Raw genomic sequence first — 13,426 nt, forward strand, 5'->3', positions numbered from 1 at the left:
CATGAATTTCCTCAGCATTTTCTTATCTGAAAAGAATCTTATTTCTCCTTCCTTTTTGAATGAATTTGGCAGGCTATGAAATTCTTGCTTGGAAATGTTTTTCTTTAAGAATGCTTAATATAGGCCCCCACCCTCTTCTGGCCTGTAAGATTTCTGCTGAAAGGTCAGCTGTTAGCCTGTTGGGATTCCCTTTGTAGGTGACCTGCCCCTTCTCTCTAGCTGCCTTAAACATTTTTCTTTCATTTTGACCTTGGAGAATTTAATGATTATGTGTCTGGGGGATGGTTTCCTTGTGTAATATATTGCAGAGGTTCTCTGCATTTTCTGGATTTGAATGATGACCTGTTTAGTGAGGTTGTGGATGTTTTCATGAGCTATGTCTTAAAATATGTTTTCCAAGATCTTGCTTCCTCCTTGTCTCTTTCAGGGATTCCACTGGGTCATAGATTTTGTCTCCTTACATAATCCCATATTTCTCAGAGGATTTGTTCATTCTTTTTTATTCTTTTTTCTTTATTTTTGTCTGACTGAGTTATTTCAGAGAGCCAGTTTTAAACTCTGAGATTCTTTCCTCAGTTTTATCTATTCTGCTGTGAAAATTTGCAATTCTATTATGCAATTCTTGTAGTGTGTTTTTCAGGTCTATCAGGTTAGGTTGGTTCTTTTTTCTAATGGCTATTTTGTCCATAAGCTCCTGTATTGTTTTATTGTGATTCTTAGCTTCCTGGGATTGGGTTTTGATGTTCTCCTGAATCTTGATGATCTTCATTCCTGTCCATATTCTGAATTCCATTTCTGTCATTTCAGCCCAGGTGAGAACCAGTGTAGTTGTTTGGAGGAAAGAAGACACTCCAGCTTTTCAAGTTGCAAGAGTTCTTGTGCTGGTCTTTCTCATTTTTGTGAGCTGATGTTTCTTCAGTCTTTGACTTTGCTGTTCATTCAATATAATTTTTTTGTTTGCTTTTTTCTTTTTTGTTGTCCTTGAGGGTTCAATTATGGTATATGGTGGGTTTGGTTGACTAGCTTTAATTCTAGTTCACTCCTAGGTCTTGGAGAAGCCCCCTCTGATTACTATCTACATACCTGCTTTTGTTGTTGTTGCATGTTCTGGTCTATGGGGCTCCCTCAGGCAGAGGTTGTGGTTGGCAGACAAGCCATATCCTTTCTAGGCCAGACCTAATCTGCTGTCCATGTGCTTCCTGGTGAAACACAGGGTTATGCCTGTCTGCAGAGTTTAGGTAGAAGCAGGACCCCTGGGTTGGACGCTCTCTGAGTGTGGCCTCAATGGCTATAGGAGGCAGGGGTGGGTGGAGTTGCCTGCCCTGCTGTCAAGGTGTTTCCAGGGCAGCAGAAGGTTGTGCCTCTCAGAAAATTCAGGCAGAAGTTGAATCACTGAGCCAGAAGCTGTCGCAGGCATGGCTTACCTGGCTACCAGTGGTGGGCATGGATGTGGAAACCTGCTTTACTGTCTGGATGCTTCTTGGGACAACAGGAGGTTGTGCCTCTTGGCAAATTCAGGCAGAAGTAGGACCGCTCACCTGGCAACTCCAGCAGGAGCTGCCCACTTTGCTTCTGGTGGCTGCAGTAGATGGGGTCACATGCTCTGCTGTCTGGGTGTTTCCCGGGGTAACAACAGAAAGCTGTGTTCTCAAGCTGAGTTCACACAAAAGTGGGGCTGCTGGGCCAGAAGCTCCAGCAAATATTGCCTGCCTGGTTACCAGTGGTGGGAGTGGTTGGGGTCATATACTCTGACCTTTGGATATTTCCTGGGACATCAGAAGGCTGCACCCCCCAGCTGAGTTCACACAAAAGTGAGACTGCTGGGCTGGAAGCTCTAGCAAGTGTTGCCCATCTGGCTACCAGTGGTGAGGGTGAGTGGAGTGGCCAGCTGGTTCAGGCCAAAGTAGGACTCTGGGTTGAAAGCTGGAGCTGAGCCCCATCTGGCAAAAGTAGGGTGGGATAATCTTACTGCTCCCAGGCACTTTAACTGTGTCCTCTATTGGGGCTGTGGTGCTGGTGTTGATCTGCTACAGGGCACAAGGATTGTAGAGGTCCCCTTGGACTAGACAGTTGCCCCCGCAAAATGTCCAGGTGGCTCTTTGCCTCAGTCCGAATCACAGTGTGGGGAGGCCAGTGGGATTCCCCCACTCCCAGTCTTGTGCAGGTCTCTGTGGAGAGTGTGAATCTCTCTGGGGGCTCTCACTCACTCACCCTTTCCTGGTTGGAGAGGTTCTCCTGGCTCTGTGCTGAGCCCAGACAGGGGAGAGAGCAGAGAGGAGCAAAGCTGGGCACCAGCCTGTCTGGGCTCAGCACAGAGCCAGAAGAACCTCTCCAACAAAGGAAAGCGTGAAAGTTATACTATATTTTTGTAATTTGGGGAAAAATTGTCAACTATCTTCTAAAGAGATTTAAATCATAAGAAAAACATCTCTTATTTATTTACCCACGTAGTTACCATACCTACTGCTCTTTCTTTGTGTAGACCCATGTTTCTATCTGGTATTATTTTCCTTCTGCCTGGAGGACTTCCTTTAATATTTCCTATATTGAGGGTCTGCTATAGATGAGCTTTTTCAGCTTTTGTGTATCTAAATATGTTTTTATTTCACTTTCATTTTTGAAAGATGCTATTACCAGATATAGAATTCCACATTGACACTTTTTACAGTACTTTAAAGATATTGCTCCACTTTCCCACTTACATTATGTTTGATGAGAAATCTGCTGTCATCCTTATCTTTGTTCCTCCATATGTATCTTTCTTCTCTAGCTACTTTAAACATTTTTTGTCACTTATTTTGAGTAATTTAAAAATGTGTCTTGCTGTAGTCCTCACCTCCTCCTTTTCCCTCCTCCTTTCCCTCCCTTCTCCTTTTCCTTCCTTCCTTCCTTCCTTCCTTCCTTCCCCTCCTTTCTTCTTTCCTTCCCTCGTTTTCTCCTCCTCCTTCTGCTCCTCCTTCTCCTTCACTCATTGAGCTTCTTAGATACTATACTAAACCCAAGATTCTTGAGTTTATAGTATCACTGTATTAGGAAAAATTTGGGCCATTACTCAATCAAATTGTTTTCTGTCCCATGTCTTTCTCTTCTCCTTCAGTGAATCCAATTGAACATATGTAAGAGGGCTTGAAATCGTCCCATGGTTTACTGATTATTTATTTTTTTAATTGTTTTTCTCTTTAATTTTGGATTTCTTTCTTTTGCCATGTTTTTTTCTTCTGCAAGGTTTAATCTGCCATTAATTCTATCCAGTATATATTTTTTTCATCTCAAATATTGTAGTTTTCACCATGAGAAGTTCAATTAGGGTCTTTAAAAAATATTTTTCTTTTTCTACTTACTTTTCTGGAACATGTGAGAAAGCATTAAAATAGCTGTTTTAATGCTGATTCTAAAATCCATGTCCATTTGGGGTTTATTTTGGATGATTGATTTCTCTTCTCACCATGGGTTTTATTTTTCTTCTTCTTTGTATGCCGATTGTCTTTTATTGGATAGCAGGTATCGTAAATGTTACATCATGGATGCTGGCTATTTTTGTATTTCTATACATATTTTTTAGTCTTGTTATGGAACATGGTTATGTTACTTGGAAACAGTTTGATTCTTTCAAATCTTGCTTTTTAAATTTGTTAGATGGGACCTGAGTATTACTTAGTTTAAGGCTAATTATTCTCTGCTACAGAGGCAAGACATTTCTGGGTGATCTACCTAATGCTCTGTGAATTCTGAGATTTCTATTCTGGCTGTTGGGACCAGGCTCTGTTTCTATCCCTTTATAAGCACTAAGCACTGTGGTCTTTATGTTTTCAAGGGTTTGGGTCCCCCCACCCCTAGCTTTGGGTAGTATCCTCATAACCATGCACTGATCAACACTATTCTGAATACTCAAGGGGAATTCTCTGCTGCTCTCCAGAGTTCCTTCTCTGTGCAACTCTCTCCTCTCTAGTACTCTGCATGTCAACTCTCACCATCTTGGTCTCCCCAGGCTCAGCTGTTTCTTTAACTTGGAGAATTTGCTGGGCTTCTCCTGGGTTTTCTTTCTCATATCACAGCCTAGAAACCTTCTCAAGGCCGTAATCTGGGACTATCACAGGGCTTATCTTATTTGTTCCCTGTTTCTCAAGGCTAACTATCCTTTGTTGCCTAATACTCAATGTCTTTAAACCTGTTGTTTCAAGACATATATTTTGTCTTGGTTGTTTTGGAGGGGATGGGAGGGATGTAAATTTGGTCCATGTTATTGTATTTTCTCTAGAAGCAGAAGTTCACTACAGACTTTTGTTTGAATACAACCATTATGAACCCTGATGCTTTAACTCTTAAAGAGAGTTTGCTAGTTGCCTGCTACTAACTTAAAAAATTTACCATTACTAGGTTATTTTCTCTTGTCACCTTGTCCTGGTCCCAACTGGCTTTTGTAACTCAAACATGTTCTATAGTGACATGCAATCCAGTAGAATTTTTTTTATTGCATCCATGGGAGAGGAAAGAGAACCCTTCATAAGATAGATACAGACAGTGACCCCTTTGCTTCATCTAAGAGTTTTCCATTCAAGGCAGTAACCTCACTGTGTGTCCCCTAAAAGTCCTTGAGGAATACCAGTATTTCCCCTTGATTTAGAGTCGAGAGGGGTTAGGGTAAGAATGAAAAAGCTAATGGGATTCTGACAAGGTTCTTTTGGCTTTATATTCATCTCTGTGGGAAGAGGGGCATAAGAAATGTTATCTATTACACACAAGAGGCTGTTTCAAAAGGCATGAGAAAATGGGCATGAATAGATTATCCAGATATACTTATGTGATAGACACATAAAATGATGTCTTGATATTCTGAGCATGTTTTAGAAAGAGATTTGTGCAGCCAAATAATGATGAAATGGATGTCCTAAATATGCCATGAGCATAACATTGAAAAAGTATTTTTCCACAGAACACAGTTCTTATCTCTACAGTCAATATTTGATGCATGCTCATTTCTATTTCCTCATATTCAGTCAAGGAGGGAAAAAGTGGATTCATCTCTAAGTGATTGATCATCACAGCTTTACTCTGCAACATAAGGAGAAAGATAAATTATGAGAGAATACAGACTTTAAACAGCCATTCTGATTAGTAAGAGTCATCCTGATGGAGTCAGAAGCATTAGAGTTGAGTTTTCAGAAGCATCATTGTTTCTTCAGAGCATTAAGGGTGATCAACACATGTTGCAAAAAATAAAAATGCTGCTAGTTATTCTAAAGATTAAATGGAGGATAACAAGTAGCATATTATTTGCCTTTTAAAAGGAATGCCAATTAAAAAGTCAGTTTTAGTTTCATGGGGAGATATTTATTGACTGAACTGGCAATGTCATAAAATATGGTATCCAATAAGTAGAGAGATTAAAATGAAAATATATACACTATGATTAATGGAAGATAAGAAAAACCAAGTGCCCAGGCAGAAATAAGACTTGTATGAAATCCACAGTACCAAATTCACAGCAGGTTCTCACAAGAAATATTAACATGCACTTGCTATGTTTGGTGTGTTAAGTTAGGAGGTATCTCAGGACACACAGAGTGTCCGTGCTGTTAAGATACCCCACTCTAATTAGGGATAGTGGACACAACCTTAAAAAGATAAGTGGCTCAAATGTGAGCCTGAGCCATTCTGGGAAGGCATAATTGAAAAACTGATTGTAGAAGAAAGAATAGTATCTGTGTTCAGTAATGTTCTAATAGCTGGCAATACAGCAGTTAGGAAAATAGGGACACTGCTCTCATGAAATTTAATTCTAGTGGGATTAATCAAATTAAATATGCTAAAGGCAGAATCAAGCAGAGTACATTTTGAAAACAGACAAATAGACAACAGACAAGAAGAACAAACTTTACCTCTTCAAGAAAATATCCTTTCTCACAGATGAAAAACTGAAAAAGCCCCTTGAAGGTAGTTGGCCTTTTATATACAAGGTACGCTATGTACATCATGTCCCTTCCTCCTGAAACATCTCTTCCTCTCATGTGCAAATGAGAAAACAGAAGTTCAGTCAAATTGCACTTAGCTAAAATATAAAAGCTTGGAATCAAATCCAAGTATATTAGCTGCCAATGCCTGTGTTCATCTCATGACTCTAGGGTGATTGGGAGCCTTGCTTTATCACCGGTTGTTTTCCATCAGTATTTCAGCCACTTCACCTTTGAGCCACACCTGTCAGAGTCCTCCTACTCTGTCTCCTTTTAGAAGGCATCATGGATCTTAAAGGTTGCAGTCTCTTTGCAATACAGGCCAAAGAAGATAAAACAAGAAACTAAAGAAAAATAAGAGAAGGGTAACTGAAGCCTGTCCTCAAATCATCTACAGAGCATCTTCCTCTTGCGTAGGGCGACTGATTGCAGCCTCAGAGTGTTGAAAGAACTTGGCCTTGGCTCATTTGGCTGGGAAGGCCCTCCAGGGTTGGTCTGGATGATTCATCAGGAAATGAAGCTCCCTCCTGCCCGTGGTTTGTGGAGCAGTGGGGGATGACTTGGAACCTTGCCGATCACTTCCAGAATTGGAGAGTTACTGTGCTTATATTAAAAACTCAAATGTAGGGTGCAGGCCAGGGAATATTTGGAGCTTGCTATTTATCCAGAGTACTCTATGATATAATTGATTTAATTGCTCTCATGCCTGCTTAAGATATATTTAAGCAGGCATCAAACTTTCACTAGGGTTGATATTTTCCCAAAAGCTGGTAAAAACTTTTCAGCACAGATGTGAAACGGGCTGACTGTTGCGCTCTGTGAGGACAACAGCAGAGACTTCATAGTGGAATGTTGGGGGTCCTTTCAATTCCAAACAGTCCGCCTCTATATCTACTAGCTCCATTCCAGGAGGACTGCAGGGCAGCTTTCAAGAAACTGGGCTTCAAAGCACCCAGGAGGCTCCTCAAACTGAGAGAAGTCCCATGATCAGTAGGAATCTCTTTAAGAAACTGTAAATGTGTGACCTTGAGGAAAAGGTGCACTTTCATGAAGAGAAAAAAGCCCCCCTGGTAGCTGGCAGGATATTGAAGCCAGAGGAGTCCCACAGTGGCATCAAGCTGCGCTGTAAATCCTAGACATTCACAAGCTCCAGGCTGCAGAATCTGTCCCAAGTTTTGATTGTTTCCTATCAATGGTGTTAACAGCTCTGCCAGTGTTCCACAATTGTGAGGGGAGGACAATGCGCCGAGAAAAATCAGTACAGTATTGTTTTATTTTTATGCTATATCCAGAAAGAAAGATCTCATCTATTCATTGTAATACATTTGTCATTTTAGTCTGAATAAATGCAAGGCTATGAGAAAATGCTGATACCAGTTGTCAGAGAAAACTATTTACAATTGTCCCTCCCTTCTTTCTTTAGGCATTTTCATTATAATCTTTTCAGCTTCACAGAGAGATGAACAAAACTTGTGCACTGAGTGTAAAGTGGATGACTGAACTGCATCAATTATGACCTTCACTTTTAAAGTTAACAGTAGGGGAAGAAAAATGTTGACTTCAGTAGTTTGGTTAATGTTTTCTCTTCTCTAGTATGTCTCATGGGATTGGATTTTGTGTGAAGACCTTAAATTCATTTGTTAATTCATTCATTTATTACTCATTCAATACTTAATGAGTGTTGGCTATGAACAAAACACTGAATTAGTCCCTGGAGATACCGCTGTGAACATGACCTCTGAGTTCTTACTACAACCTAGCAAGGGTGATATCTTCATAAGGAAGGAGGAAACTCTACCTTCACAATCAGGACTTTCAAAGAAAACAAAGAGAACTCTATTAGGCATAGTTTTCCCTGTCAGACATTCTTATACATCCCTCTGCCAAGTGTCCGATGAGCTTAAAATAAATCTCTGACTTCTGACTTTTCATTCAAAATACACTTATTTTTTGTAAGTTTGAGCATAAGCCACTTCGAATAGAATGCTTGAGAGGCAAGGAGTCAAATATTGTTAACTCGTTTGTCACTTGACTTTGCTGAATTTCTTTTTTGTTTGCTTTTTAGGATAAAGGAAATTGATGTATTTAATTAATAACAGGTGTTACGAGACACCCTAAAAATAGCTTTTGGAACATCAGGTTATTGTTCCTGTGAGTTTAATACTGATTTTATTTCAGTATCTCCATATTTTTTCTAATGTTTTTATCACCATATTAGGGACTTACCTTAGTCCTTTCTATGTGTTTAAAAAAAATTTTTTTTACACGAATCCTTGTCAGTATTTAGGTATTATCCAAAACAAGCATTTCCCAAACTTCAGTCATTTGTGGAAAACCTTAACAATTTTTTTTCACGTATTCATCCTATGGCTTTTCTCCTTCAATTATTTTGTCATATCTGATTGTCAAGTCTACCACTATGCACATAATATTTTGTTTAAATGGACTTGCCTTTTAAAAAAAAAAACTCTTAAGCTAGTTCATTTTCAAAAGAGACTTTACTACATAAATGAAAAATACCAGTTTTGCTTACAGTAAACGGAAGGTAATAGCAAAGAAAAATAAAATGTAAGCTCATAAGTTAAATTCTACTCAGAGGGTTCAGAGTCTTCTCACCTTTTGTTAAACCAAAAGGTTCAGCCCATGATGGCTGATATTAAAGATCTACTCAGACCCACCCAAGACTTGCTTAGATATAGAAAAATAAAAACAATGCTTTCCTTGCTATGTGATTGAGGATATTTAATGCAATGTCTGGATATCTCGTAAGGTCATCTCCTGAATTTCTGGGGCACTTCGAAGGGCTACAATATGGCCACACTCCAGGCTCTGGTGGGAACGTCTTTGGCCTGTGAAGAGGCTGTCCTCCCCTGTTAGTGTAGTAAATAGGGGCGAGTGCTTATTTCAAACAACTCTTTGTTTCCTTCAAGCTCTATAACCATTGCCTTCACTCCACTATTCAGAGATAGGGGATCGTTTAAGAGAATCCAGTGTCTCCTCAACAAGGCTTTAACACTGCAGCTTGTGACATCCGTCACCACCTTTCCATGGCATGCTTCCTGTATTAATTTTTCTTCTCTTTAATTAACAGTCTGATTCTTAAAAATAAACTTTACACTATGTGGATATGAGTGATCATTTCCAGGCAGCAGAACAGAAGGCAATAACACTAGATCATGGCTGAACTCCCTCCAATAATATACTACCCGGCAATCATGACAACAGGAAGTCATTTATCAGGCCCAGGTTTCTCCTATTTCATCCAGAAATATAAATATCTTATTTTTAATAGAGAGAAAGATGAGCTGAGAAGATGATGATGGATCAAGTGGATGACATCAGGGTTCAGCCAAAGCTTTTAAACATGGCATTTTTCAAATCATGGGGAAGGGAGAGCAGAGGGAGGAAGACGAAAGAATATCAAACTGCATTTTACAAAAGCAGACCAAGCTAAAGTGATCACACATCACGTTCTTTCCCAAGTCTGAGAGGAAATCTGAAGTTTTTTCAGGTCTATTCATCCTATGATATTGTCACATTGCTGAGAAATGGACTCACAATCAAAAAGGATGGTTTGTTGGCAGTGAAAAGAAATAGTCAATTCCTTACTGCAAATTCATCATGTGATATCTTTACAGAAGAGCTTGTTGTTTCAGGAAAATAAGAAGTCCAGAGATAGAAATTGCTAAGGATGACCTAGGTCAAGAAAGAGAAAGGCTATCCAGGTATGTGCTAGTAAAATCCAGGGACGAGTTCTGAACAGAATATTCCAGGCTTTCATAGATGATGGAGTGCAGATGATTTTCAGTAAGTGTGCACATGACACTAAGCTGAGAGTGTGGATCATGTATTTTTTAAAACAAACCATTTAATAAAATGTATTTTCCTAAAGAAAGAATACTTTGAAAAATGTGAATTGGGAAGGAAGAAGCTTGGAGCTGGGATAATATTTATGGTAATCTTTTCTTCCCCTATGGAGTAAGTATGCCTGTGGATAGAGTGATATCTTTCTAAGTATCTCAGCTGTCTTTTTCCTTTTCCAGGATTCTTGTACTTAAAACATAAAAATAAACAAGCAAACAAAAGATGAAAAGTTACCATGGGAGCTCCTGAGGGGAATCAAAGCAGAGAGTTTTAGGAATTGATCTCATTCCACCATTTGCTATATTGTACCTGTTCCTAGTTTGCAAATAACAGAACTGCTGTAGAAGCTGGTTCTTAGCAGTTCTACATGGCCTGCAAACGAACCATGCTGTAGAGGGTAAAGGAAGATGGATAATAGTTATAGGAAACCTTCATTGTAGAAAGGAGCAGGGGGTTGCTGCTAAATTGTCTACTGTTTTCTTTTTTTTAAAGATACAATGCAAAGCTTTTGGTCATAAAAACAGCCTCTAGCAAGCAATGCATTTTACATAAAGGAAACCTTCCCAGGAAGGATGGTTATGAATTTAATTATAAGCTCTTCTCTTTGCATAAATTTGGTTTAGTCTAAATAAGACTTGAAACATGAAACAGTGTCCACGAAGTACAATTCACCAATTGTTACTTTTAATTATGTTCACATGCATAATTCATAAATACACTGCATGGACAAGACAGAAGAAAAGAAGGAACAAAAGGGATGAATTTTCCATCAAACAATTACTATATAAATAGACAATATATTTAATACATTAGTTAGCAAAGTGATTCTTTGTTCTTGCCAGTCTGGGGCTTAAAAATGTTAAAAGAATCCCCAAATATAACATTGTTAAATTTTGCTAATGTCTCCTTTAAATGAAATAAATAGGGATTATCCTTTTTATGGGGGAGAAAAAAAGTAAAAATTTTCCTAAAATGTGGAGATTTCAGTATGGTTGATATATCATATCAAAATCTATAATATAGTAGTAGATTCTAGTGTGACTTCTTAATATGGAAACATTTAAGAATGGCATTATTTTCCCCTTAGGAGGCCTCTCTCTCTGTCTCTCTCTCTTTTTTTTTTTTTGGTGCTAGGTATTGTCATTTCATGTTGCTGTGAAGTATTTGCTTTGTATAATCTAGTTAACAGTACAGTATATGCATCGTATTGGAATAAAATGAAGTAATACAAACAGTGATGAAAGACATTACAAAAGAGTCTAAACTATTTCCCCAACTCTATAATTTTTATGAAAGCATTTGCTTTGGTAGGCTCAATGATAGCCTTATTTCTGAGATGAAAAAATTAAGTAAAATATTGGTTAGGAAGTTATATGTTAAATACTGAATGCAAGCTTTATATTTAAGCGTTCTTATTACAAATTTTTTTTTAATGTTAAAAAAAAACCTTTTGGTTGATGGTGCAGTTTTTAGAAAGCCTGATAAATACTACCTCTTTTCCATGATGACTTTCAGAACCATTAGAGCTAGATACAGTCAGGGACATTGCAACCAAAATGTCAGTTCCATTTGTGGTAGAGCTATGGAGATCTTTGTCTTGGTTCAGGTATGTGGCAACAGAGTGCTCCTTAATACTAAACGTCGAGATATCACAGGTTTACCCACCCAGTTTCAAACAGCACTCCAACTGTGGGCTCCTTGCTAGTTCATCAGCAGGACTCACTTTATTAAATGTAGGTTCCTGAAGGAACCAAGCAAACTGTGCACAGCTTGCAGACATCAAGTTACACCTGCTCAGATTCTTCTTCTAAACCCTTCAATCAGATATCTCGCTCTTCCTATTTGGGGGCAGGTGTGTGTGGGTAAGGGAGGATGCAGAGTTATAATCTAATAGGACCTCCCTCCATGTAGAACTGTCAAGTATTTATTGTTAAACACTGATATCCCTGCCATACAGGTTAACATTTTTACATATCATGCCTGCTTTCACATGGACAGAAACAATGTAAGTGTGGAATTAGTGTTTGAACAGATAAGGGAATATCTACCCCTAATGATCTTATGGAAATCTGAATTTATTTAAAATACAAATCAGCCTATATGCTATAGCCATGAAAGGAAGCTTTCTGCACAGAAAATTTTTTGGCTTCTTATGATCAACATTCATTGTCTGATTTTCTTCTACTAAAAATGGTGATGACAACAATGTGTATCTTATATAACTGTGCCAAAGATTAAATGGAATAATACACAGTAGTGCTTTGAAAAGTGTCTGGCTTACCAAAAGTACTTAAAAATATAACTGCCATTGTTGTAAATGTCGTCATCATCATCATCATCATCATCATCATTTTTTAGCTCAGGTCAAGACCTGAAAATGGGTGATGAGGATTCAATGACAGATGCACAGGCCATTGGAAGAAAAGTTTCTTTTTATGATTTGGTCAGTAAGAATCATTAAGAGCCCACATAATGACTAATATTGTAAGCACACAGTGTGACACACAGTAAGTGTAAGATGTAACACCTCTATATCCAAAGTTTAAAATCTACATGATTACATGAATATTTCAGGCTGCCTACAACATAGTTCAGGAAACAAAGCTTTTCATAGTCCCAAGGATCAGGGAGATTCTAAACGAAGTGACTTTGCCATCTGACCTTGAAAATCAGATAGGGTGTGTCCTAGGAGCAGCATCAAGAAAGGGAAGGATTTTGAAGAAATGTGGGAGTTTGAAGGATAATGAGGGGATTGTTCTGATTGGATGGGGCTGGTCTTAACCCTAGAAGAGAATCTAGATACCAAAGTTTGTTCTGGAAGATGCAAGAGGGAAAATGTTTGCTTTTGCCTTTGACTCCCACTGCCCTTACGTGAGGTCTCTTCAGCTTGGGTGTGGTGCTGCCTGCCCATCTAGGTCCATATCCTGTGTTCTTTCCTCAGCCCACTCTCATTCTTTCTACTCTTTGAAATTTTATCCCTCTGTCATAGTCCATTTGGATGGCTCAAAATGCCATAAACTGGGTGGCTTATAAACAACAGACATGTATTGCTCACAGTTCTGGAGGCTGGGAAGTCCAAGAGCAAGGTGCTATCAGCTAGCAGATTCAGTGTCTGGTGAGGGCTGTTTTCTCCTGATAACCTCACATGGTGGAAAGAAACAAGGCAGATCTCTTTGGGGCCTCTTTTGCAAGGATACTAATCCCAGTCATGAGGATTACCTAATCACCTCCCAAAGGCCCCACCTAATACCGTCACACTGGTGACTAAGTTTTCAACATAAAAATTTTGGGAGGCTAACACAAACATTTAGACCATAACACTCTTTTTTAAGGCCTGGTTTTTGTTGTCATTGTTTGTTTGTTTCTTTTCTTTGTGTCTCTTCTTTTTTTTTTAAAAAAATGACACACTCAGTAAAACTTTTTGAGCCTACTGTGTTATGTAGTCATGTCTCTCCTTTTTGGTGGTAAGAGCATACAATCTGATCCTGAGCCAGAATAACTAACCATCTACGTGATCACAGGTGAGCTGCTTAATCTGTCTTCATCTCATTTTCCTCAACTACAAAAGAATTACTTTGGATTGGACGGTCTTTAATGGCTCACTCATCAAA

This window comes from Nomascus leucogenys, chromosome 22a (assembly GCF_006542625.1).
Source record: "Nomascus leucogenys isolate Asia chromosome 22a, Asia_NLE_v1, whole genome shotgun sequence".
Taxonomy (NCBI): Eukaryota; Metazoa; Chordata; class Mammalia; order Primates; family Hylobatidae; genus Nomascus; species Nomascus leucogenys.